At 50.0% G+C, this 27,849-nt stretch overlaps 1 protein-coding gene and 2 long non-coding RNA genes across 3 annotated transcripts in view; 1 reads left to right on the top strand and 2 right to left on the bottom strand.

Moving 5' to 3' along the window:
• DAAM2 (dishevelled associated activator of morphogenesis 2) overlaps positions 1-27,849 on the top strand; it is a 128,327-nt gene that overhangs the window by 41,210 nt on the left and 59,268 nt on the right.
• Positions 1,030-12,073, bottom strand: LOC116658271. The gene is made up of 3 exons (XR_004313573.1): positions 10,698-12,073; positions 4,873-4,885; positions 1,030-1,040 (listed from the first exon to the last, which is right to left on the bottom strand). It is a non-coding gene; the product is annotated as an uncharacterized LOC116658271 (long non-coding RNA).
• On the bottom strand, positions 13,869-20,785 carry LOC106730376. The gene is made up of 3 exons (XR_001366833.2): positions 18,668-20,785; positions 15,673-15,930; positions 13,869-15,160 (listed from the first exon to the last, which is right to left on the bottom strand). It is a non-coding gene; the product is annotated as an uncharacterized LOC106730376 (long non-coding RNA).

Consider the following 27,849-nt stretch of genomic DNA (forward strand, 5'->3'; position numbering starts at 1 on the left):
TTTTCCCATGGGACACCCCACAAAACTAGTGTTTTCAGGTGTATGTCAGTTAAAATTTGCTTTCAGCTACATGGTACAGAAGCCTAACTAGAGTGGCTCTGTCAACTAGGGTTCTTTATCTTTCTCATTTTCAGGACAGCAGACGCAGTCCTGAGCTGGCAGAGTGGCACCACAGTGCCATCAGGGATACAGCTCCCTCACTCTCTACTTCAGCCTTCCTTAGAATGAGATTTTTGTCTTCATGCCTCATGGTTACAAGATGGCTGCATCACTTCTAGCTTCACATCTGCATTCCAGGCAGAAAGAAAGAGAAGGACAAAGCACAAAAAGTGCACGCCAGCTAATTATGCTCTCTTTAACAAGCTTTTTTGAAAGCCCTCTCCAGAAACTGGTCAAAACTGTGTTAAGGAGAGATTTCAAACTGCAAGGGAATCTTGGGGAAGCTAAAAAATTTTCAAACAGGCATTTTGCTGCCTCGAATCAAAGCAGGGACCTATTAGTATGGAAGAAAGGGAGAATGAATATTAGATGGGCAATTCTCATAGCAGGCCACGTTGATCAAATTTTTGCTTTTCTCTTCAGTGGGTCAATTCTAAAAGCATCCCATGCAAAAGAAAGAAAAAAGCAAGCCAAGAAACTGACTAACCTTTGTAATCGATAGAAAATACAAATTCTAGGCAACGAGGCACTTGGGCTCCCAGACTCACTGGGAAGATGCTGTTGGCACCCTGTGCAGGTCCCCCAGCTGCAGTGGGTGTCCCTGCTAATGGCTCACACCTGTGTGAACTGCCCTTGGGGTGTTGAACCCCCTCCCCCAGAGGTGCCTGAGAATTACATCATGCATGCCCCACCTTCCTCTGCATCCTGTGGTCAGTGACTAACTGGCGAGAAGGTACAAAGGGCCCACTTTCTTGCCCGAGTGGGGCACATATGGCGATGCGGTTCCCTCTCCAGAGCCCCCCACAGGATCATGCTGAAGCTAGACTTCTCCTACAACCACCTTCTGTCCAGATCTTCCCCTGCCCTCTCCTCTTTCCCTCCTTCCCTTCCAGGTCTCTACTGAGAGCATAGCCTCAGTACGTGACGTACACACGAATATCTGTCTGGGGGTCTGCCGCTTAGGGAGCTGGATCTGTGGTGTCCTGGGTCACGTGGGGGCTCCCCACTTCCTTCTGAGGGATTCTGTAGAAAACCCTTCCCCTCAGTCCTGTGTGTGGCCACTGGTGGGCTTCGACTTGGCCTGGGGGCTGTGGGGACAGCTCTGCATGTCACCCTGGTGGCAGCAGGGGGACAGTTTCTTTCCAAGTGCTGTCAAATAGGTTTGGGGAGGCCTGGAGGCAAGATACTTAGCAAGAGGGCTCCAGCACTGTTATCTTCTCAAGGCAGATATTCTGAGAAATGTTGATTTGCATTCTGAAGCCCATGAACTGTTTGAAAGGACTTGTGTGTGTGTGTGTGTGTGTGTGTGTGTGTGTTGGGGGGGGTGCACGCGCGATTTTCCATCTTGTGGCCATGGCAGTGGGGTATTTATAGCTGGATCTACAGGGCCATTCTCACGTGGCTAAAGAAAATTAAAACCTCATGTGGATTTTGTTTTGTTTTCCCCCCTCTGCCTTTGCCATTGCAGGCTCTCCAGTTCTTAAACCCTTGTTGTTGTAACTGGAGCCGCACGGAGCATCGCTGTGATGGCGAGGTTATATAAATTTACTATTTCAGGCAAAAGCGCCTGTTCCCCTCCAGTCAGGCCACAGGGCCTGAGGGGGGGCTTTTGGGGAGAGCTGGGGGGCACCCTAAGTGGCAGCCCCACCCATCACCCCTCTCTCTAGAAGGTCTCCCCATATTAACCCCGTGGAATGTGGATTCCTCCTCGGGTCACCTCATGATCCCTCTGCATACATGAGCTCCTTGGAAAGACAACTATTTTCTTTCCCCCTTGTTTTTCTGTGTTCTTAAGGCTTTTATGTCTGGGTTTTGCCTTCTCGGTTGGATGGAAAACACCCCGGGGGCCTGGTCTGTTTGCCCAGGTTACTAGAGCTCTTGGCAGGGGGTGTGTGGGGAGCTGGGGTTGGGGTGACCAGTGCTCAGGCCCCCCGCTTTCTCCAGACAGATCGAGAACTCCTGGAGTTCTCTAGACAGCAAGGTTGGGGTGTTTGCCTTATCTTTACTGAGAAGCCAGTGTGCTTCCTGGCCATTTTAAACTGAGGAGACCAGGGGACCCCGGACCCCTGTACACTGTCTACCATTTCTTTCTGTGACCTGGACGCCACAATTTGGATTTAAGCAGCCGGGGCTGCAGAGGGTCTGCTGCTGCACTAGGGGAAGGGGGCATGGCCCAACCTGCCAGAACATCCCAAGACCCCAAGGGGCGTAGAAGGAGGGTGCTTAATGAGCTTAGCTGCCAGAACCCCAGGAAGCCCCATCTTCTCATGCCTGGCCATCTCCAGGGCTGTCAGAGCTCTGCAGCTGGCCCACTGCATGGAGGGCTTTATAAACTCCTGCTCTTCAAACTGGCCAAACACTGCCTACCATCTGCTGAAGGCCTGCCACGTGCTGGGCACTGGCACACTTCAACACCCCTCACCCTCCTAGCAGACCTGTACAGTGGGTGTTATCCCATTTTACAGAAGAGAAAACTGAGATTCTGAGAGTTTAGGCACTTAGTCTGAAACCACAGAGCCAGGCAGAGGCACAGAGGGCATTCCCCATGAGGTGTGTCTGATTCCAAGACCCATACCTTCCCCGATATGTAGTAACCATCTCCTGTATCGATGAGCTCAGTGACCAGCTCGCTGACTTCCACCGTGTTATAACTCTGGCATCAACAAGCACTGTTCCATGTCCCGCCTGTCTGCACCCCACCTGTGTTAGCCTTCTCGTCACAGAATGGAAGGTGACTTCTGATCTGGGGGTCTGTGGGTAGCTTCTGGAGAGTCCAGAGCTTGAACCCTCAGCCCTGCCACCCTCCTCTGTACCGTGCACACCCCCACACCCCCTCTTCCTGCCTCCCTCCCCACTCCTGTGAGTTCCAGAGGGTTTCCAAACCCAGGGTGAAGCCAGCAATTCATTCATCTTTGTCCTGTTTCCAAGAATTTCCAAATACACAAGAATTCCTCATTGAAAAGTCAAGCATTCTTGGGGAAAGCGTGTGTCACCAAGAGAGCGAGATGCCTCGCATTGGGAAATGAGATGCTAGACCAGTCCAGGAAAATCCATGTTGATCTCAGAGCCAGATGGAAGTGGATTGGCTCTCCCTGACACCCCATCTCCCTGGGTACCCACCCCCTCACAAACCACGACTGGAGAATTTGCCTTCCCAGTTCATCTGAGGGCACTAACTGGATGACATTTCTCCGGATGCAGCAGGAAGAGGCAGATTGGTGTGTGTGTGTGTATGTGTATGTATCCATGTGTGTGTATGCATCTGTGTGTACACATAGTTCTCACATGCAGGTCTCTTCCTGTGTCATTCCTCTTGGTATGAACCACTCACCTCATAAAGAACATTCTAGTGAGTTTTGCAGGGGTGGGAGTGGATCCCAGGGTACAGAACGGCAGACAGTGAGCTCGGCTACTTTTCCATGGGAGAAAAACATCTCCTCCTACTTTGGGGCAGCTCCACCTACCAGAGGGTCTCAGGTCAGTACATCGGAAAGATGCTCAGGAACATTGAGAAAGGAACTTCTCAGGCTACAAATTCACAGGATATGCACAGAGGATAAGAGCCAAGAGGCAGCACATGAAAAGTAGGCAGAGTGGGTATGGAGTAGGCTATAATCAAGAAGAGCTTTGGAAGGATGTGAAGGTAATACATCCTCCTCCCCCTCCCCCCACCCCCTCCCCCCACTACCACTACCACTACCACTTTCCCTCCTTGATTATAAAAGATGTACAGGTTTATTACAGAAAACATAGAAAATAACATAGAAGCCAGAAGACAAAAGTAAAATTAGCCTGCCAGTCCATCACTGCGAAACTGAAAGGGTCTTGGGTCTTTCTGTGCCTCCACCCCTGCCCCCGAGCTTCCCACCTGGCCACAAACACCCTTGGAGAACTAGCCTCCTCAGTCCAGTGAGCTCACTCACATCCCAGCCTTCTCTCTCTGCATCCATTTTCAAAGCAAGGTTGAATGCATATGGTGTGAGCAGATGTTAGACAGTTTTGTGTTTTTGTCCCTTCCCCTAAGCGTTACCAACTTTGTAAATGAAAGAAATTTTAAGTTAAGTGCAGAAAAGGTTCCTTAGGCATGGTTTGGTAGAGAGAAAGCTCACAACTGGAGGAAGGGCCCTTAAACACTGGGATGGAAGAGCTTTTAAACGATGGAGGGTGGTGAGTGTCTCAAGTTCAACCTCCCGGCTCCTGCATGGACTGTGAGCGGCAACAAAACAAGTGTCTGCCTTTGACTGAGGCTTGGTTTCCCTAGTCATGCATTTGGCTCTAAAGTTATTGCTGAAGTTTGTGATAGGGTGGGCGCTGTAATGAGTGTGTTGTGTACAATGGGTTTTTCCAACTCTGAGTTTTAGGTTGTTAGTTGCTCCACCTTACCGATTTGGAAACTAAGTCTTAAAATTGTTAAGAACCTAGCAAGGATGATTCCACAGCAGAAGAGCTGCAATTTGAACTTGTTCATCTTTCCTTTAACCACTGTCCTGAACAGCTGCCCATCCTTGATAGAAGGTGTTTCCTGGTTAAACATTTCTTGCTTAGACTTTCTGGATGGACTCACCGAAGAACAGAGGGGCACCCTCCCTTCAGTCCCAGGGAGAGCAGGTAATCTGACCCATCATATTTTCCCTAGGGAGGGAACTTGAATGCCTCAGCCCTGCTATCTGCAGTGTGCATCTAATCAGCAATCCCATTGTCACCACTTCTCACCACTAGGCTCTTCCTCCAGGAAGTCTTCCAGATTGAAGTCCAATTGACATTCATCCCTCCCTCCATTCTCTTTGTTATTAGCTTTCTCCAATTTTCAGCTACTCAGTAATTGATATTGTGGCCAGACATCACCTGAGGTGCCCTGTTGTTGCGATTCAGAGTAAATTAGCTGAATCCAGCCCCCACAAGTGCAGGAAGCCCCACATCCCTCCAAAGGAGCAGTAGTTCTCAGAGTAGCTCTGCACCGGCAGATACAGTGTCAGCCTAGAACTTGTTAGAAATGCAGATCTTTGGTGGGTTCCCAAGCCCACCCCAGACTCGCTAATTCAAATGCTGTTTGTGGTTTATGAAGCCCACTAGGTGATCCTGGTCACACTAAAGTCTGAGAACCACTGGTCTAGAGATTCCTAAGTAAGAGGTGATGGCTTTCATTTTTCCTGTTGCCTCCAGCTCTGAGTTCCTATTTCCACCAACTAGTTAAGATTATGAATTACCGCTGGTCACAGGCAGGGTGGCCATGAAGTGAAGGATCCTGGGCTCTGGAGCTAGACCACTTGGGTTTGAATTCTCCCTTTACCTTCACTCACTGTGGTCCCTGGGTGAGTGGCTTAAATTCCCTCTGCTTCAGACCTCTTATCCCTAATAAGGTTAACAGTGATACTTCCATGTAGGGCAGCTGAGAGATTTTGGTGAGATTGCATGTCAAGTACTTGAACAGTGCCTGGGACCTAGTAGGCCTGCTGTAAATGTTCAGTATTATTACTGGTTTCATGCAAATAGACTCTCTTTTGCCCTATGTTGACTCAGATATGAAATTTAGTCCTTATATTTATACACACACACATACCATTTACACAAGGGCTTTGTGACCATAGTAAACTTGAAGATTTGAGGAAACCAATGGTGTTTACGTGACAGCAATACAAACAATTGAAATTGAATATTGGGCAACCTTGTTCTAAAAGAGGTTGGTTGCATGGCCAGAAGTCCTCCAGTTTGGCCTTCTTCCTCTCTCCCTCCTTGGTGCTCACCAGCTACTCAAAGGACTCTCCCTTGACTATGCTGAGTGCTTCAGCTGCCTTGATTCTCCTAAACTTGGCTCCTTGCCTCACCTTGCAAGTCTGAGGGCAACTTCTAAATTGTAAAACTTCTACTCTGATTCTCACGCCGGCTTCCTCTCTCATCAGGGAGGAGAGAGCCGCAGTGAAATGTATTTCCCTTCCCATGTGAACTGCGCCGCCTCTCAGTGCTTTGATGGCACAGTGGTCAACTTTGATTTCTCTCTATACATAGATGAATATTTATATAGGTCTGCACAGCTGTGCCTTTTTTTCCTGTTGGAGCATGTTGCATGTTTTCCCTGCTCCTTGTTGTAAACCATCACGCCCTCACAACTAGGGATTTAGTTTCAACCAGGGTTTCTCCATCTTGGTCCTAGCCTGCATAATCCTCTGTCGGGGAGGGGTGGTGCCGTTCTGGGCATTATGGGATGTTTGGCAGCATCCCTGGCCTCTGCCCATTAGATGCCAGTGCATTCCCTGATCCTGACAACCAAAACTGTCTCCAGGCATCGCCAGATGTCCCCCCAGTTGAGAACCACGGGTCTAAGCTAAATTCTTGCTGTAATAGTTTAAATCCCTTACATCTTCGTCTGTCCCAGTGTTAATCTCTGCAGCGTATTTATGGTTAGGGGACTGGATTTATCCACTGAGAAGAGAGATGCCGAGTCCCAGCAGCCTCTGGGTCACCGCTGATTCCTCAACGCTTTGTAATTGCATTTCTTCAAAGGCTCTACACTTAACCCACCTGCGCTGGAGCCAAGGACATCCTGCTCCCTTCCCAGTACCCCCTCTAATCGGCTTGACTCCCTCCATATGGCAGGAAACCTCAAGGAACCAGGAATGGCCTTTGGGTTTTGGCTTATAAATACTTATGGTCTCATTTTTCTTACTGAGAAAAAAAAATTTTTTTTATCATGTTTAACATTCTTGTTGCCGTAGTGGAAACTTTTGTTCTTTGGAGAGTTTCCCATTCCAGGCCCAGGGTCAGATGCCTTAGCAGAACTCTGAACATTTTCTAGGGAAGTTTCTTTCACGAGTGAGATTGGACCTTTGATGCATTTACATGACTGTGATTGGAGTCTGCGTTAAGACGTCCCGGATCCCAAGATAGATGAGGGAAGCTGGGCAGCTGGAGGAAGGGCCATGTATCCGGGACTCGGTGGGAGGCTGTGATCAAAATTCTTTCATGGTTCCACTGCTTTTTTGGTTTTTCCTCCTTACAATCGAGCATCTCAAATCTAAGAGGAATAGCCAGTGCTTTGGTCAGTATAAGTTACATGATGCTGTGGTAACACATAGTCCCCAAATCTCAGTGACTTGAAACAGCAGAGGTTTTTCTTACTCCTGCTGCCTGTTTGTAGAAGGCCAACACAGGACTGTAGTCATTATAGTCACTCAGGACCCCAGGCTGGCAGTGCAGGCACCTCCTTAAGTGTTGACAGTTGCTGTGCCAAGGGGAAAGAGGTCTGGTTCTGCCAATGAAATGCTCTGGACCATTAATTACATTTGTATTAGTCAGGGTTCTCCAGAGAGACAGAACCAGCAGGATTGTCTATATCTCTCTCCCTCCCTTTCTCCCTCCCCACTCCACACTGCTTGCTTCCTCCATCTTATTTGACACTTGCAGTACCCAGCCCAACTCGTTGTATGATAGCTTAAATGAGACAATGTTGGAGGAAGTTCCTGGAAAACTATACATGCTCTTCAGAGAATAATTGTTATCATCATGGGCTGCCTTACTCCATAGATATTTTGGTGCTCAGGACAGAAACATGAACAAAGACACAAAAGTCGTTAGAATACAGAGTGATGCTGGCTCTCAGAGCATGCTCTGGATGGGCAAAGCTTGTGGGAGCTCAGAGAAGGGAGCTTTCAGTTCTGCTTGTCACACGTAAGCCTCCATAGGTGTGGTGACATTGTCAAGGACTTTAGAGGAAGAAGCAAAGGGGATCCTAGAAAGAAGGTACCGGGGGAACAAATGGTCAGGGTGCCAGGGAGGCTTCCGGAAACCTCTGGAAGTCTGGCCTGGCTGCTGGGGGTGGGAGTCGGGTGGTGTACGAAGTGAGGGGAGGGGAAGCCGCAGAGGGGAGTGGTGCTCATGTTAGGAAGGTCTGGAATAACATAGGGGGAGGTTGGGTCTTAACAGCATTTTTTTTTTTAATTACCAGGTTTGAAAAACTTTTCATTTCAATTTGAGCTGAAAGAAAAAGCTATTGCTTTAAATTTTTTGGAAAACCTGACTATGGATTTATCAAGGGCAAAGCTTAAGTAGATTTAATCACAGTATTGCTCGGCTGTCCTGTTCATGTTGCTCCTCTCCTTCCTCTTAGGACTTGCATGTAGAAATCAGATATCTTCCTGCTCTATCTAGTCTTGGTCAGTTTGAAATATTGATGTAGGAGATAGGCAGAATCTGTATTTTTTTTCTCTTTATAAGAGGAATAAGAGGAAAGTGTGGAAAATAAAACGATAAAGATAAAAAAAAATTCCACCTTCAGACAAGCTTAGTGTTACAATTTGGGTGACTCCTTCCAGTGAGCACTTGAGGGCAGACACCTTGCCTTGCATGTTGCCTTTTTCACAGGCATCAACCTGACCCTGGTAGGGTCTTCATCTGCCTTGTTGATTGATGTAGTGGGGTCCCCCTAGACCCTTCAAAGAAAAGCTTAGTAGTTCAATAGAACCACTCATGTTCATATCCTAACATTGCCATTCATTACCTACAAGACCTTGGAAATGTCTTCTCTCTAGGCCTCAGTTTCCTCATATGTAAAATGGCAACAACAAAAATAACAGTATCTCCACACTCAATTGCACACACCAAATAAGTTCTTTTGTGCAAAGCACTTAGGAAAGGGCCTTGCACCCAGTTAGGAATTCACATTTCTTAGTGGTTACTGTACTGCCCTCTGGGTGAGTCCAGCCCCAAGGGAGGAGCTGCAGGTGGAGAACCTTTCCTAGAACAGTCTTTCTGTCACACTGTCCTACACAGCAGGAGGAGAGTCAAGCTGGTTAAGTCCTCAGGATTAGACGTGTGAACAATTCAGGGGCCTGGTGCTTGTCCAGGCTTTTCCCTGTAGGCTCATCCCGGCCAGCTCCTTCCTGTGTAGTCTTTCCCCCTGGGCTCTCCAGGCAGGCTGTCCCTTTAAGAAAGGCAGCCACACACTAGTCCATCATGGCCCTGCCTCCCCTGCTCCCCTGCTTGTGCCTCCCTGGGCTGCAGCTGGGACCCTCCTGGGCTGGATTTGAGAGCTGGACCCTCCAGCGGAGGGAGGCTGCTTTGAACCCAGGGCCCATCCCCCAGGAATCCATGCCCGAGGAAGGACTCCCTGTTCACAGCCCCCCACTGCAGCCCTGGGCTCCCACCCCCCAGCCCTGGCTCTGGGACATACAAGGATCATTCTTAAGGGCTGAGCTCAGGATCCCTAAAAAGAGAGTTAGAAAATAGCTGGATAAACTTGGGAAATGGAAGAAACCCATGTCACATTCTCCTCCTTGGACTGTGGATTGCAGATTGGGGGGTTGAGTCTGGTGATTCTTGCTGGATGGAATCTGATGGGCAGATGTAGGAAGGAGCCGGAGGTGGGGCTGGGATTCCCAGTGGGTAGGGAACCCTGGACTTGCGGGTGACCCCCACCCCTCATCCCAGTGGTTGTCACCCTTGAGGCAGGGAGCTGAGGGTTGACATCTGGAAATTTCTGGAGCCTGGCCTAAGGCAGGAAGCTCAGGGAGGGGCCGATGTCAGATTTCTCTCACTTGAGGAAGACAAAATGTCAGTGAGGGCTATGTTGTGAAGATGCCCCCAAGGCCAGATGAAGTGAATGACGCTGTGATTCTGTCTCAGCAGGGACTTGGGTGAAGGGACAGATCAGGCCCCGGGGCTTTTTCTGCAGGCCCCTTGGACTGGGGCAGCTGCCTGTGAGCAGAGCTGACAGGGCTGTAGCAGGAGGGGGCAGGTCCGCCAAGGGCAGGGAAGAATGGAGGGCCTGTTGTTCTGAAGCCTGGGAACGCTGCCCGGGGGGAGGCCCATGCTGCCCCAGCTCAGCATGAGAAGGCATGGGGAGAGATCCGTGCAGTGGGCAGGATGGGGCTGAGCTGGCACCCCTACCCTCTGCAGACCAAGCCGTCCCCCAGCCCTGTTTCCTGTGGCATGGGCACAGGTGAGCTCCCTGGCCTTGAATGCCCAGGTGCAGTTTGGAGGGCTGGGGTCTGTGCCTGAGAGGTAGCCTCCCACAGAGGAGGCAGGATACAGTAGCAGCCTCAACCCCTGTGCTTACCTGAGCCCTGAGTTCCAGATCAGGAATGCCCTCTGCTAAATTCTGCCCCAAGAGCTCTTTCCTGCACTCCATCTTGTGCCAGACTCTGTCTGGGGATTTACTGACAGGGAAAAAAATGCTATGATGGAATTGGGATGGAATGAAGATCTGCAAAGATGTTTTAGATCTTTGAAAAGTAGCAATAATTACCATTGATTCTGTACCTTGAATATACCAATCGCTGTGCCAAGGGCTTTATGGGTACCGTCTTATTGAATTCTTGCAGTAATTCTTTGAGTTGTGAATACTTTTGGAGATTTTACGGATGAAGATACTGAGCCTCAGAGAGGTGAAGGAACTTGCCTGAGGACACAGAGCTGGTAAATTATGAAAACAGGACTTGAACTTCATTAATTCAATCACTCATTCGTGGCCTACTTATGTGCCAGCCATTCTGGTGGGCACTGAGGACACGGTGGGGCATGAGACTGGGGAAGGGCCGGCCAACTGAACTCCACAGCCCAGGCCCTCAACCCCATTCAGAATCTTTCAGGTGAGCCCAGAGACCCTTGGGGAGAGTGTGTCGAGAACGCTGCTTGAAAATGTTCTTTTCCTTGAGAAATGTTTCATTTTGTTTTCATTTTAAAAATAATCTAAAAATCAAATGTATTCATTCTGAATCATCTGAATGGCCATCATGGAACCTACTGCTGGCCCGAGACTTTAGTCCCTGAGTCTATGTTTCTGTGCAAGTTGGCACCAAGCGGTTTCCTGAAATGATAGTGTTTAACTTTTAATGCTTTGTTTCTTAAACCGGGTGCTGCGCTGTATGCTTGGAAGGCCCAAAGTACCAAAGATGCAGAAAGTGTACACTGATTCTACTGCAAGGAGGGAGAGCTGCACTAAGGGTGTCCCAGGGGAGAGGGGTCCATGTTCCCTCTCCTCAGGGCGGAGTAAACTGAAAAAAGTAGCATGGGATTCTGAACTTCCGGGGACCCAGACCAGAGACTCAAAGAGGAACATGCAAGTCAGCAAAGAGGGGAGTCCCCAAATAAGGAACGGGGGCCCCACTTCTGACACAGCATCTCTGTCCTCTAGCAGATAGATTTCCTCTCTAAGCCTTTCCAGATGGGGCAACTTGTGCTGAGGCTGGGAGGCGAAAGTAGGGGCCTCCCAGAAACACTGTGATTTCCTCTCAAAGAAGGGTGTTCTCTGGTCACCCCGGAACTTCAGACCTCTCCCAGGGTCCAGCTGCTGGGTGAGAAGGCCGTAGCAGGACCCCTGCTACAGGGAACTGTGCGTGTGACTCAGGCCTGGCCACCCCGAGGGCGTGCAGGCACATCATGCAGGCCCTTGGATGGGGCTGGGCAGCCAGCACCCTGTGCGGGTCAGATAACCCACCTGTGTGGGCAGCTGGCGACAACAGACCCAGACCTCCTCCTCTTCCTCGTGCATCTCCTTGTCCATCTCCTCTTCCTCCTCCTCCTGCGGAGGTTTTGGGTCTTCCCAGGAGGTCACTTGTGGCCATACCTCCTTTTGAGTAATGCCCCCATGTATCTTTATTCTCTGATTCCTGTCCCTCCCCTGGATCCTGGGCGGTCACCCTGGGCTTCCTCTCTCCAGACCTCTCTCTGGCCCTGTCCATCTTCTGCATTAGGAGTCACCAAGCTGTGAAGCCCTGAGGGTACAGAGTTTGGCCTTGGGGGTCACAGGGTCTCTGTCGCACTCACTTGACTCGAGTACCAAAGCGGGCCTAGACGTACGTAAATGAGTGGGCATGGCTCTTTTCCAGTGAAACTGTATTTACAGAAACTGGCAGGCAGAGGGCCAGCTCTGGCAACCCTTGCCCCAGATGGAGTTAGCCTATACAGAAAAACATTTGCTAGTTCCCCGTGGCCTGCTTGACTCATTAACATGCTGGGCCCACCCCCTTGTGCATCTCCGGCTGCCTCTTCTGCACGGAGTCCTTGTGTGCCCCATTGTCCAGCCAGCGGCCCTGCCTCCCCTCCCTTCAACTTTCTCTTCTCTTTCCTGCCTCCTAGGCTTTGCCTGAGAGGTCCTCTCCACTTGGAGTGCCTTCCTTCTCCCCAACATGCATCCTATCTGCTCAAAAGATTTTGACTCTTTTTTCAGGTCAGATGTTCCCTCTTATTGTCCTGCCATGACCCTGCATCCCTGAACCCTGTGCAACACAGTGGGTTCTTCCTCTCCTGTGACTCTGTCACTTTGTTCTTGCCTTGGGAGTGACCCTTTACACACTACGCCTGAGTAATTTGTTCCTAACTTTATCTCCTCAAGGGCAGGTGTCAATAGGACTTGCCTGTCTCCGCCGCCTCCCCCATCCCTGGCTCCATGCCTGCCAGGCAATAGGAGTACAGGAAATACTGTTGGCATACAGGCTCATGACCTCCCCCTTTCCTCCATAGAGCCCCTGACGCAGCTGGTGGCTTTGGGGGGTCTGGCCGAGCCATTTTGGGAAACTAAGATCTCATCACGTGTCAGGCACTGAAGCATCCTGGAGCTAAATCCATCTCTCTGGTCCTGTAACCTGAGCCTGCCTAGTCCCTGCTCCCCATGATCGGGTGTCCCTGTTTGTTTTGACATCCCATGAGGGGCTCGAGTTGGGACAAGAGAGCCAGATTTCAAAGCAAGAATTTTCTCCTGTAGCTGCAGAAGGCCAGGGCCCTGCCGGCTCCTGGGCTCCTGTGTTAGCATTGTCAGTTAATTAAGGAAACAAGCCCCAAATCCCTGACAGAGATGGTTCTGCAGATTCAGGGCAGAAGATTCCCGTCAGCATGCAGGAGAGGCCTCCCAGGTCCTGAGGCAGGATGAGCCGGAGAGGTACCACTGGCACCTTCTCAGTAAGAGAAGATGCCGCAGAAATCGGGTCGTGGGGAGCCAGCTCCAGGTAGGGCCCAGAGTGTGAATATCGGCTCCCCCCTCCCTCCCAGGGTGCGTTCTGAATGGACAGAGTATGGAGCCGGGCCCACTGGGGGAAAATAGCAGAGGCAGCTACAGGAGCCTGGAATTTTCCAGTCTTCTCCTTCAGAACCAGGTTATTCTGACTGCCTGGCTAGTGGAGGACAGTGGTGAGAAGTGACCTGGGGATGGCTTCAACTGGACCCAGGGGGCTCACCTGTCACAGGGGAGCCCTGGCCAGGGATGCTGCTCCCCCGATGCAGAGTCCTGGTGCGCATTTTTAAAGGATGTCCTTCCTTGAGGGCAGTGTAGTTAAACGTATTGGGGTAGAAGCAGCCTAGTCCACCCCTCCCTTGCCCACACTCTTCTCTGTGGTACCCAGGAGAAGATGCTGGGCCCCCACCAGCACCACTCCCTGACATGGTGTCGCTCGGCAGGTGGGAATTGGAACTGGGCCTCTGGGAGGTGCAGGAGCACAGGTGCAGCAGGTGCCGGCCCGCACCTCCTCTCCCAGGTGTGCGTGCCCTGTGGCCATGGCGGATTCACACGTCCCCTTGGAAGTGGGCTTCTCTTGCAGCTCACGGCCTGGGCACTGCACTCTGTGGTCCTGGCGCCTCTTGGGCCGAGTGCAGTAGGAGAGAGACCCAGTCCTGCTCTACCACTGCTAAATGGTCCAGGGCAAATTATTTAGCTTTTGTACATCTTGTTTCTAATAGGAAATGGGGATGAGACTCACATATAATGTGTGTCTGGAAGGGATATGTGTGTTGGTAAATATTGGATAAGGCATGCCTGGCTCAGTGAACCTGGCTTCCTTCCCCACGGACATCCATCTTGGTCCATTCTGCCTGCTGGCTAGGTATCTGGCTCCCTGAAAAGATACTGGGGAGAAATAACAAAGACATGATGAGTGTTTGCTTGGCCAGGCGAGGGAGGAGATCCCTGGGGAGGAGGTGGTTGTAGCAGCTCTCCAAATCTGGCGTCACTGCCCAAATAACCGACAGTTGGTGGCAGATATTTTTTGACTTTTGAGATGGGCCTGCGGGGAGCCCAGGACTGGGTGTGGGTGACAGTACTGTGATGTTCTTCTGTAGAGGCCAAGGTGAAGACGCTGGTGCCAAACCATCTGCTCCTTTTGGCCTCAGTCCACAGTGGTACATGGCGCTCACAGCCATGCCCCGGGGCTTATGGAAGGAGTGTGACTGTGGGGGAAGTTGGGGCACTTTGGGAGATGAAATAACCCCCCCCCCTTGTTTGTGCCTGTGAAGGACGCTCATGCTGGAGGCTAAGGAGATGCCTGTTGGGCACCAGTTAGAGGGTTATAGTACATGATGCTTTTTATGCTTATCGAGAGGAAATTGGGCAGTGTCACCTTTCACGAATGCCAAGGGCTCCTGGGGGTCAGTCATGAGCTCACCCTCAGGGGGTTTATTTATGCACCAGAGGCTGAGTGCCTCCCATGCATTTGTCACTCTTCTAAGCTTTGAGGGTGCAGCCTGACCATGTCCTTGCCCTCAGGGGGCTTACTTTCTGGTGAAAGGTTCTGACGACTGGGAGGATGGGAGCTGAGGCCAGGGTCCCCCCAAGTGGTTCTGAGCTGGCCCCTTGATGGGGGCTGCTGTTTCTCCATTCATTAGCTTCTGTGTTCTCCCCCAAGACGGTGCCTGCCAGAAGCACGTGGGTATTTCCCTTCCAGATTCCTGGCTTTCCCTCCTTCCCCGGGCCATGCTAGAGACCCTCCCCCTCTACTCACACAGTGCCCTGTGCAGCTCTGCCCCCTCCCCAAATTGCCTTCCCGTGGCTCCCCCTTCCCCGATCGACTGTTTTTAATGACCAGATCTGTGTTAGATTCATGGCCACATCCGTGCGGCATTCAGTGCCTGGCCCAGAGTGGGACTTCCATCCGTGACTGTGGAATGAATGAACCCATGGGATAAATGCCCAGTTTTGTTTATTCGTCTTCACCAACCATGCTCAGTGTATTCATTTGTTTCCTTCTCTTTCTGGATCAGTCTTGGCAAGGGATGGGCTCTTGAGGGAGTTTCTGGAAAGCTGGAGAATTAGGAGAAATAGGAGAAGACTCTGTTTGGAGTCAGCTCTTCTGCGTGTCCTCTCTGTGACATGACTGCACGAGGCTTCTCTGCCTTTGAACACCCTCCCTCCCTCGGGCTGGGAAGGCAGGTAGGGTTCAGAGCTGACAGAGCTGGGCTCTGAATGCAGACCCTCCTTGTGCTGAGGGCTGTGTCTTCCTCCTCGTGATTACGGGACAAGGCAATGCTGAGGGACAGACCTGCCCCCATGGCCCTCTGGTTCAGTCAGCCCAGCTGGGCCTGCAGGAGAGCAGGCCGCCTGGGAATGGCTGGGAAGCAGGGCCTTGGCCCACCTCCCCCAAGGCCAGGATGTGGCGTGGGACCCAGGCAGGCGGAGGTTCCCACCGTTCAGCTCCTGCGCCCGAAAAGCTCCAGGCCCAGGCAGTGTCTCCTAGCAGGAGGGGGCAGGGGGAGACTCCAGCTGCCCAGGTCAAGACCCCACATCAGGACCAGGGCAGCTCCACAGGCACCCACCTCTGACATTTATCCTCCACCTGGACAGTTGCCAGTGGCCCTGCGGTCCAGACTTGATGAGAGAAGAGATTCGGGGATTAACTGTTGCAGGCCCTGCCCGAGTCAGGCTGAGACTGGTCCTCCCAGATTGGCCGGAATTCTTCCACTGTGTACCGAGGGCTGGAGTGGGCATCTTCACAAATGTTATTTCATTTAATCCTCACATCAATTCCATTTTCTTAATGAATAAATTGAGGCATGTGGAGGTACATAACCTGCCTAAAGTTAAACAGTTAGTAAGAAAAGTTGCCCGTATTCATTCTTTATTACGAGGGTCCACTATGTGTTGGGCAGTCATTCTAGTCACTGTGGATACACAATGAATGATGGATGGAAATGTCTCAGGGAGAGAGAGATAATAAATAAGAAAAGTATATAGCATCTTGCATGGTGATAAGTCTATGTGGAAAATGAGGAGGCAGGAGGGAGTAGACGGTGTTGAAAGAGGGGTTATTTTAAATAATCATGGAAAACCTCATTGAGAAGGTGTGCAATTATTGCTACTCACACAGCACTTGCTAGGGGCCAGGCAGGACCCTAATCACTGTTTTCGTGGCCACTAACTGAATCCCCACAGTCACTTTATGACACAAATTACCATTATTCACATGTTCAGATGGGGAAGCAGAGACACAGGGAGGTAAAGTAACTTGCCAGAGATAACACAGCCCATGAGCAGTGGTGCTAGGATCTGCAGTCAGGCAGCCTGCCTCCTGAGTTCTGGCTGTAACCACTGTGCTGAACGCCAAGGCCACGCGGACAGGAAGTGGGCAGGCAGCTGAGCGGCCCTTCACGACCTATCTGGACAGGCAAGGCAGGTGCTAAGGGGGCAAGTACCCTGGTGCCCCTTCCTCTGCTGTCCCCTTGGTGAGGAAAGGGCTGAACAAACTCCTCAGAATTAAACCTGAGTGAGGAGGGAGGGCTTGATGACACTTGCACAGGATAATAGGAGAGGGTTAAAAACTCCAGGTGACGCCTGAGTCCCAGAGGCTGCGACTCTCCCCTCCCCTCTGTTTCTTCCTCTCCTCTCCGCACCAGGCTCCCTCAGCTCTCCTAGGACTGTTTTTCGCTCTTGTCCTCAACTTCCTTCCCTCTGTGTCAATCTGAGAATAACCTATTTAGCTATGATGATGGTGATGATAGCAGCTAATATTTACTGAAGACTTGAAAATGGCTGAAATGGCTGGTGAATACATATACAAGTCAACATGTGCTGGAGAAAAAATATTTGTAGAATAAATAAATGATGAATGGGTGAATGGACGGATGAATGAATGAATGAAAATATTCTAATCCTGGCAACCACTCTGTAAAGTAAAATTGTAATCCTCTGTAAGGAGAAAAATGAAGTTCCGAGAAGGTGCATTCCTGTTCAAGGTCACACAGTGAATGAGTTACAGCTGGGGCTCAAACCCAGCCTCTCTAGCTCCCAAATCAGTCTTTCCTCTGTATTTCTTTTCCCAAAAGGAGACAGTGCCACTCTCCTACCTCACAGGGCTATTGTGAAAACCAAGTGGATAAAGTATATGAATGTGTTATGTAATCTCTGCACTTGAAAAGGCTGATAACGGATTTTAACATAGAATCAAAGTCTAAAGCCAAAACAGCACAACTTAAGTGGAATTTCAAGCAGTGAGGAAAAAGGTGGGTGTATTTGAGGGACAAGAGAGTTGTCGCTAGCTTTGAAATCAAATCATACTGCGTGCACATCACCACCTTCTCAGGAGGTGGGTGGTGAACAGGATTCCCAGGTTTGGAATTGCAGATTTTCAAAATTATGCAAAGGTCACCAAAACAACCTTCTACCTAATGCAGGACAATTGAGATTGTCACCTCAATGCTGATGGAACAAAAAGTGACAGCTTCACACCAGGAAGAGGTATACTAGGAGTGGGGCTCAGAACCCACTGCATAAATACAGCCTGCTGCTTACATCCCTGCCCGGAAGATCCGGAGAAAGTAATTACTTGCTGTAATTGATAACTTGCAATAAAAATCTTAGCTTGGTAAATAAAGGTCCTTTAGTCTCTTCTGATGTGAGACAGTGGCTCACGGTCCAGTGAAGTCAGGATTCAGACTCCCTGTGAAGCATCTCCCTGGGACCACCCTCCCCTCCCCTTGAGGTCTGCTTGCTGGGAAACTCCAGCTTTCTTCAGGCTGTCAGGGAGGGCCTGGGGGGCCACAGGGCCCCTGCTGATGTCCCCTGACATGTCCTGTGTTCCCTCTGCCTCCCTGTCCCCTGTGCTGAAATCTACTGAAGGGGCCAGGTCTGGTCTTGTGCCCGGGGCTTTTGACGTGGGACCTGGCACCCTCTGCTGAAGCCTGGTCTTCCTCAGGCCCCCTGGCTCTCCTAGAACACCTGCTGCCCCTGGAGGGCCTGAGTGTCTGGCTGTTGCCTGGATGTAAGGCTTTGGATGGGTGGGCCTGAGGACAGGCCCCAGTCCTTGCTAACCTGCCCCTGGCAGGGCTGTGTTGCTCTGAGCCCAGCTGAAGGCAGGGCTTCTCCAAGGGGCGTGGCATTTCCCCAGGTGTGATTCCCTGTTCTGGGATTCTCCAAGTCATCGGGTCCTTTCTAATGATGTCCCTCCCCTAGGTGTGGAAGAGAGTGGAATCCTGGCCCCCTTTGCTTCCTAGTCCTGGAAAGGTTTTCTGTTTCCTCGTCTGTCCAGAGAAAACAACATTGCCTCTTAGCGACCGTTCCCTGCTCTACTGACCTTTTTGTTTTGAGGTGGTCTTCTTTGACCAGAGAAAATAAGGCTGTGGCTTAGCACTGATGTTAGAAGGGTACAGGAGAAAGGGAAAAACAAACAAACAAACAAACAAACAAAAACCCCCAAAAACCTGGATTTCCCAGAGGCAAAGTGTATTGGGAAATATTTTAATATTTTCCTTGTAAAATACTGTGTATCAGACACGCGGTATTATTCCTGAGTTGCCAGTTACTCCTTGTGCCTACCTGATGGGGGTGTCAGTCATATTCTCTCTTGACAGATGAAGACGGTGAGGCTTAAGGAAGTTAATTTCCCCAAGGTCTTAGAGGTCCTTAGTGGCAGCTTTAACGTCTTCACAGCGTTCCTCTTTCTGTGCTCATTCAGTCTGGACAGGAACGATGATCCTCACTACCTGTGGGGATGACTGCATGACGAGAAGGGGTGTGACAGCCGCCTCCCCGCTAGGCTTCCCTCGTTAAAGAGGCCTTTGACTTGCAGCTGTAGCTGCTTTGTGCAGAGCCTGGTACAGCCCTGACTCAGCGCTCAAGTCAGCTGCAGCCCTGCCCTTTTCTATCTGCCAGGAGCTGTTTTCCAGCTCTGAAGGATCGTGGTGCAACATTTGAAAATTCAGCCCTGGCCTTCAGTTGCACAGGAGTTGAAAGGCCAAGGCGGGTATCTGGGCACCACTTAAAAATAGCCAGCGGAAATAACCTTTTGCTTTATATATTTAGCTCTTCTTACATAATCAGTTATTGGTGTTATCATGTTAACTTTAAGTAAAAGGAGGGGGAAGAAAATCCACCCACAGTCATACCACATGCACATGGATTCATTTTCCCAAAATCCCCATTGCCTGGGGCATCCTGAGAAGGAAGAGAAGGGAGCACAGTCATGAGACATGATTAAGAGAAACTGAAATGGCAGGAGCCAAGCCACTGCATAGGCACAATTTCATATTTACTGCTTCTCTTCACTGCCTCCTCCAGGAAGCCTCCCCTGGTGTCCTCCTGGTCAACAACCAGGCTGTATCAGATGCCCCTCTCCACTCACATCGCAGTGCCTTACCTGTGTGCCTCCCATATTATACTATGACTATCTGATTATGTGCCTGGCTCTCCCACTAGACTGTTGTTACCAAACCAAACTTGGGTCTGCTTGCCCGCTTGTGGTAAAGCCAATCTCCTGACACCAGGTTGTGGTGAAGGAAAGTGCAGGATTTATTGCAGGGCACCAAGCAAGGAGTCCAGGGAAACTAGTGCTTAAAAGGCCTAAATTCCTCAGAGGCTTTCAAGAGAAGGTGTTTAAAGATAGGGTGAGGGAGAAGGGGAGAAGGGTTGTGGGGTGCGTGATCAGCTAGCAGATTCTTCTGATTGGCTGGTGGTGAGATCGGGGGGAGTCAACATCATCAACCTTCTGGTTCCAAAGAGTCTGGGGTCTCCATGCTTGTGGGCAGCATGCAGTTAAGTTCTTCCACCTGGTGGGGGTTTCAGTCTCTGCAAACCAGCTCAAAGGACATGGCTCAGAATATTACCTAGAGCCCTTGAGAAGGAACTAAACTTCCTTGACTTTGATGGCTAAACTATTACTTTTTGTCTTGCTTGACTGTTTTCCTTTCTTTCCGTATTTTCTCACTTCTCTGACTCAGTGTACTCTCTGGAACTCAGGGAAGCCTAGGAGACAAAGTTTTCTACAGACAAATGGCAGGTGGAGGACGTGAAGGGGGACATAACAGGGTCCTGGGAAGGCCCCATAGGGTCCCACTCAGTTACATTGTCATCTCTAGGTGTTCAGAAAGATCTTATTCACCTCTTATCTCCTGTGCCTGGTACATCCAAGCAGGTCAACCAGTGTTGCTTGAGATAGTCCTTAAGATACCAGATAGAAGGGCTGAGTCAGTTACTGAAGATGACATGTGCTGAGTCTCAAGTCTATAGGAAAGCAACATGGAACCATGGAGTGTGTTATCTGTGTCTGATACAGGTGTGTTTTTTTTTGTTTTTTTTTTGTGGTGTGGTTTGTGTGTGCAAGACAAAGAGGGCAAAGATTTGGTGCATCTCATCAGAGGCTGGGAGGTCTCTTCTCATGTTTGGAAGGAAAAAAAAAGGACTGAAGAGCATGAGCATGAACTTGAAGAACATGCCAGGGGACCTTGTTCTCTCCTTACGACTGACTGTAGGAGCTCCAACTCTAGTGCTCTCTTCTGCAGGCTGCAGGAGGGCAGGCACTGTGTCTTTTTTGTATCAGAATCCCTACTGCCTGGCACAGTGCCTAGTCACAGACTGTTACAGACTGAGTCCTAGCTTGGACTGCTTGCGGCAGGACAAGTCAATAAGTTGAGAGATGAGGTTTTGGGGCAACGACTAGCAACTTAATTCAGAAAGCCAGCAGACCGAGATGATGACAGACCAGCACCCTAAAGAACCATGTACCCAAGTTAGAATTCAGGCTTCTTTCATACTAAAAGGGGAGGGAGTATGGCTGGTTGTTGCAAACTTCTTGGTGCAGAAATCCTTTTTTCTTTTAACTGTCCCTGTAGATCTGGTCACAGTGTTCCTATAAACCTCCAATAAGACAATTGTTATTTTCTGTTCTGCAACTTATTATCTCTATGTGAATGGAAAAGTGTTATACTTTTAAAGGTCAGAGCCTTGAGAATGGGCTATCCTGGGTATTTCAGAATCTAGGTAACATTCTTTGACAAAAGTGCAGAGCCAACATGACTCAGCACAGGCAACAGAGCCTGAGGGTTAGAGCTAAAGGAATAGATCCAATCTGGAGTCACGTTTGTTCTTCTCTGTTACAAGAGCAGATGCTCAGTGAACATGTATGGAATGAATGGATGCACCCATGGGGGAAAGAACTCTTGCAATCAAGGGAAGTTCATCAGGGAAGACTTCAGAGAGATGCGCTTTGAGTCTAGTTATGAAAGAGGGAAAGGACATGGGTTGGCAGACAGCAGAAGGGGCTTTGTGGTTGGGTGCAGGGAGACCATTGGTACCCTGGTTGGTCTGGAGACTTCTAACAAAATACTGACTCAGAATGGCCATCTTTTGGGGAAGAGGAAGACCTTGCGGGGGAGGCTATGGTAAGTCATCCCAAGACCCAGGCCTAGGGAGAGGGTTTTCCCCTTTTAATTTTGCTTCTTTTCCTCCCGCACTTGGAACTGAACACATTGCTAAGATTCCTTGAATCCCTAGTGCAGGGGTTGGGGGGGCAATGGGGGGGGACAGTTGTAACAAATGAGTCTGGACAGAGGCATGTGGAGTGTGGCCTAGAGAGATAGGGAGTGGGGAGCGGGAAGTGAATTGTGAGCTTGGAGAGGAGGGAGTTCTATTTTGGGTGACTGAACCCCAGCGTCTCTCAGCCAGATCCGCAGCCGACCCCCACCTCTGCACACTGTTCCCTTGTCCCTTCTGTGCACTGGCGTCTGCTCTGTTCCTGGCTCCCCTCCTGCATCCTTTAAGACTTGGCACACTCTCTCTTTGGTGTTCTGCCTCTTGGTTTTCTTGCCTGCATCCAAAACCTCCTCCCAGTCTTTTCAAAGAAGCCATCCCTGAATAACAACGTCTACAAATAATGATCAACAGCTACAATTCATCTCCTTTCCCACTACATGCCATGCGCCATACCAGGGGCATTGTGCGACCTGATTCAACTCATGAAAAACACATGAGGTTATCATTCCTGTGGTTGCTATTTGCCCAGTGAGGAAACTGAGCCCCAGAGAGCTTGGGTGAACCCCAGGCAAGGCCATGCTTACCGTTGGTGGCAGAACTGTGGCAAGAACCCACATCTGCCCAACTCAGAAGCCTGTGCCCTTCTCTTTCCAGAGCTCCACAGCCCTCCCGCTGAATCAGAGATTCTGGGGGTGGGGCCCAGTCAGCTGCATTTACTAAGCCCTCCGGGAGGTGCTAGAACCACAGGTTTAGCTGGGCTGGCTCCAATCTGGCTGCAAACTTCCAAGTCCACCTGAGATTTGGAGAAAACTGATTCATTCTCTTGCCATTACTCATCTGTAGGACTCTAACGAGCTCTGGGCATAGGGCAAGATGCTCAAAGTTCCCGAGGGCTCGTTTCCCTGGTTGTGAAGTAGGAGCAAGCCCAGCCCTTAGAGAGGAGCGTCCCTGGCTCCTCTTTTCTGGAAGAGGATCTCCCAAGTGTGGTTACTCAGTATTAATGCGCCTTAGCGTCACCTGGGGAGCTTTTATAAACGATCACTGCCCGGCTCCCTCCCCAGACCAGGCCAGCATCTCTGGGGGTGGGATTAGGGCGTGAGTGTCTCTAATGTACAAGGGAGTGGAGAACCCTGGCCTCTCCCTCCCCATCAATCCCTCAAGGGAAGAGGCGAGGCATCTCTAACCAATGACTCTGGGAGAAGCTATGAGCTGGGCCTGCTAAACACTCCCTCCCCTCCCCAGGATCTGCCACCTGCAGGGTGGGTGCATCTGGCCAGCTCTGGTGATGAGGTCGGGAGCCTGCTCCTGCGGGAGTGTCTACAGTCATCCTTCTATGCCAAGGACTAGACGTGTCAGCTGGCCTCACTTACGGGTGAAATATTAGGAAGTCCGTTTGGCCAGAGAGAGAGACAGGTCCTCCCACAGCTTTATCAGGAATGTGGCTGATACTGTGACCTCTGTTTGCTCCATGTATCTGTTTCTCAACCGGTCCTGAACTTGAGCCAGAAGAGGAAAGTTTTACACAAAACCCCAATACCATATACTGGACAGAATTAGGGTTGAGTTTAACGAGATGGCATAACCAAGCCATTTAGTTGGTTAGTGGTCTGTAAATGTTTGTTGCATCTGAATCAAAACCCAGCCCCCTCTGATCACCACTAGGACTGACCTCCCAGCCTCAAACCTCTACCACCAGTTAACTCCTTAGTCCTCACTTCACTCAAGTCAGTAAATGTCCACGGCTCTGGGTAGGGATTCACAAGGGATCTCTCTGTAGCTGAGAGAACAGCAAATTATTTGGAATTGGTCCTACCTTTTTTTTTTTAACAGGGTCCCAGATGACACTGATGTTGCTGTTCTGGGGCCCATTTTGAGATCACCTGAGCTGAGTGAAAACACAAGGCAGGTCAGCGCTGCCTGGAGGGACTGCTGGAGGGAGCTGGCTGACTGAGGGAGGCGTCTCTTGACCCAGATGGAGTCCGGGTGTTTGGCAAGCGTGGCTGTGAATTATTTTTTTTATCGAAGTACAGTTTATTTACAATGTTGTGTTAGTTTCTGGTGTATGGCAGAGTGATTTCAGTTATATAGATTCTTTTCCCTTATAGGTTATTACAAGATATTGAGTATAGTTCCCCATGTTATACAGTAGGGGCTTGTTGTTTATTTGTTTATATATAGTAGTTTGCATCTGCTAATCCCAACTAATTTATCTCTCCCCCCTGCATTTCCCCTTTGGTAACCGTAAGTTTGTTTTCTATGTCTGAGTCTGTTCCTTTTTTGTAAATGAGTTGGTTTGTATCTTATTTTAGATTCCACATAGAAGTGATATCATATATTTGTCTTTCTCTGACCTACTTCACTTAGTATGATAATCTCTAGGTCCATCCATGTTGACGCAAATGGCATTATTTCATTCTTTTTATGGCTGAGTAATATTCCACTGTGTATATATATACCACATCTTTATCCATTCATCTGCCAGTGGACATTAAGGTTGCTACCATGTCTTGGCTATTATGGTGCTGCTATGAACATTGGGGTGCATGTGTCTTTTCTAATTGGAGTTTTCTCTGGATATATGCCCAGGAGTAGGATTGCTGGATCATATGATAACTCTTTTAATTTTTTAAGGAACCTGCATACTGTTCTCCACAGTGGCTGCACCAAATTACATTCCCACCAACAGTGTAGGAGGCTTCCCTTTTCTCCACACTCTCTCCATTGGCTGCAAATTAGAATCACCTGGAGAGATTTACAAATACCAGAGCCCGGTAGCATGAACAGCTGATCCAGGTTTCCCAGGACTGAGAGAGTCCCTGGAATGTGGGATTTTCTGTATTAAAACTGGGGCAATCCTGGGAAAAGCAGGGATGAGCTGCCCACCCAGGGATTTTGTTTTAATTGGTTCTGGTTGGATCTAGGCATCAGTATTTTCCAAAATGCCTCCATGAGTCTCCTGTGCAGTTAGGGATGAGAACCTGGGGAATCTGATCCCAACTCTGGAAAGAAGGGGTGAATTGTGAAAACAGGTTTGTATAAGTGCTGGTGAGATAGCTGGGAAGAAAACGGAGAGTGAATGAAACCACCTGCATCCCAGTCCCCTGGGGAACTTGTTAAAATGCTCTAGGTCCTTACCCGAGATCCTCTCACCCAGAAACTCAGAGTGGGGCCCTGGGATCTGTGTCATGGAGAACCTCTTAGGATGCATTTTCCTAGGAGATCTCTTGCTGAGAGTGGGAAAACAAAGAGCTAAATAGAGGGAAGAAAGCTGGAAACCCACGCTGTGCTCCTAGAGGGTAGCTTGTTGAACCTTTTGGCCTGGGGCCAAAAGGAGGAGTGAGAAGGGTGCAGATGGAGGCCAGAAGGAAGGGGTCAGCCTCAGCCTGGGCTGGAGGGCAACCCAACAGGTAAGAATGGATGGTGCCTGGAAGAAATGGTTCCAAGCTGAGAGCACGTACCAGCTCACTGAAGGAGCTTGCGGTGAAGTCATTGCCTCCAGCCAGACGTGCAGGACTCATGCCCCAACCCCCCAGGACCCCACCCCCGACTCTGTGACCACACAGCCGTGCCCTGTCTGTCTGAATGGGGCCTGAGCATCCACATGGGCGATCAAAGGGCCCATACAGGAAGCATGTATAAGTAGATTCAACTGGGCGTGGAGACTGATTGGATAATTTATAACGTAAAGAAGGGAACAGCGTGTGTGTGCGTGCACATGCTTGGTGGGCTTTTGCACAGCCTGTCAAAACTGCCCTCGTCCCAGCCCCGTCAGTTCTGCACTTGAGACCTCGGACAGGTCACTTGACCTCTCTGGGCCTGTTTCCTTGTCTGTAAAGCTAGGATGCTAATAGCCACTTCTGAAGGTTTCATGTGAGAATCAAATGAGATAATACATGTAAAAGCCTGAGATATAGCAGCTCTCAAGACAAAGAAAGAGTTAATGATGACTCTGTGGTTTTGAACCTCAGGACTGTGGTGTCACTCCCAGAAAAAAGCAGGGTGGTCTGAAGGGGGAGGGGATGAAGGCGGTTTGAGAGGAAGTTGGTGGGCATGGTGCCAGCCCTTCTAAGTAGAAATGTGGGTAGTTGGAAATAAGAAGCTGGAGATGGGAAGGGAGGATTTTGGAGTGACCACTGCTGAATTCGTCTGAAATAAGGGGGTGGAAGGTGTGTTGGGAGGGAGGACAGAGACCCGAGGTGGGAACCTTGGTGAAGCCCCAGCGTGTCTGCTGTGTGTCCCATTCTGTGCTAGGCGCAGGGTTCCTGAGAGGCTGTGGGACACTGTCCCCAACCTCAAGGAGGTCACAGCTCAGTGAGAGTGACTGTAATTCAGAAAGCGGCTCTGTCTGATGGGAGGAACGTGTGATGCTAAGGAGGGGTGCCTCACCCACACCTGTGGGGAAGGGAGCGAGGCTTGCAGGTGAGTGGCCAGGAGGATGGGGGGATGGGAGGAGGTGCGCCCAACAGGGGAACCAGCTGGTTGAAATTAAAGAGGTGAGAGAGAGAGGAGTGTGGGGACAGGCTGGTCGGATTTCACGGTGTTCTGAAACGCCATGAAGAGGGCCTCTGGGGGGGGACAGGATGGAAAGACGTGATACTGATACACAGAAGTGCAGCGTGCAGGGGAGGTGGGGGACTGAGGAGGGGGCGACGGGGAGAGACATTAGGTGCCCTGCTGGGTAAATAAAGCCCGCTTGGTAAAGAGAATCGAGGCACGGCTCACGGAGATGTCAGAGTCAAAGAAAGGTGACTTCGAGTGGAGGAGTCCACGCGGAGACTGTTGCCAGAGCTTGAAACTAAGGGGGTGATCTGGGTTCTGAGAGGAAACCCTGGCTTCTGTAGCCTGAAGTCCTGGAGCTGAAGTCTCCTTTTCCTCAGAGGAAACGTCCCATTCCTAGAGGCACAGAGAGGAAGGCTGTCTCATGCCTTTTACATGCAAGATAGCTTTTGTTTGCTGGAAAGGGCAGGGAGTAGAAACAAACAAATGAAAACGTCTGCGTTTTGTTTTGGGGAATGCCAAGGTCTCACTTAACCCTGCGGGTTTGTGAAGGCACGTGCCTTTGCCTCTCACTGAGCGCCACCTGAGGCACCTCTGGACGTGTCTGGCCAAGGTTTGGATGTCTTTGACCTCCACTGGCCTCTAAGAAAAGGTTGAAGGTCTTGAGTTTATTGGGTTTGCCATGAAGATTTACTTCAGGGGTAAATAACTCTCCTGTCTGGATAACCCCTCCCCCACCCACTGCCATTAGATGATTTTCTTTCGGGAAGAGGACCTGCTGCATACATGGTGGTATTTCCTGTTCTGATAGGGCTGAATCTAGATGGGGGAAAGCTCATTGGTATAAAAAAATATGAATTAATACAAGACATCAAATATCAGATACTACTTCATGGCACTTTATGTTGAAGTGTCCTATACACAGAGTAGACACCAAGGTCTCTGAGTTTACCTGGGAGACCTCAGGTAGAGGAGGATGGTTAGGAAGGCTGCTTGGAGACGGTAGCATCTGCATCAGGATGGAGAGGAGGAGGAGGAGGAAGCAGAGGTGGGCATGGGGCTGGGGTGGGGGATAATATTACTAACCCAAATGTAGAACAAGCAGAATCTTTTTTTTTTTTTTTTTTTTTTACTGTTTTTTACTGTATTTCAAAGCTAATGCATTCTCTTGCTTTGAATACTTATCCAATCACAGAAGGACACAACCTTTGTGTTTGAGTAATGTAAAGTCATCACACTGATGGTGGGTCTTATAACTGATAGGGTCAAGAATTCAGGAAATAACACCCTACAATGTATTTAATCCATCCGCTCTATCAAGTTCCTGCTGTGTGTGTGGAAAGAGCCCAGGGATGAGGGGGAGTTGGCGATAAAGCCTAAGTGTCCATGCCCTCTAGGAATTTTAATGCCTTGAGCAGTGGTGCGTTTAAGGCGGAGTGAGCAGGGAGCCTGCGGTGGAGGGATAAGGTGGGATGAGGAGGAGAGGTCAGGGCGGGGAGCAGCCCAGCAGTTACTGAGTTGCCTATCAAGGCTGTTTGGGCAGGAAGCCACCCCAGATTAAAGTAACTTGTCCATTCAGGGACTGTGGGTAACATTTTTGGAAACACACAGGGAGTGGCTGGCTGGGCTGCTCTTCCTGGGAAAGGCGGCGTGTGCTGGCTGCTGTAGAAGATGGGCAGGACCAGCTGCGTGATTTGCGGAGCCCAGTGCAACATGGAAATGCAAGGCTCCTTGTTCAGAAAGTTTTAAAGATT

This window comes from Camelus ferus, chromosome 20 (assembly GCF_009834535.1).
Source record: "Camelus ferus isolate YT-003-E chromosome 20, BCGSAC_Cfer_1.0, whole genome shotgun sequence".
Taxonomy (NCBI): domain Eukaryota; kingdom Metazoa; phylum Chordata; class Mammalia; order Artiodactyla; family Camelidae; genus Camelus; species Camelus ferus.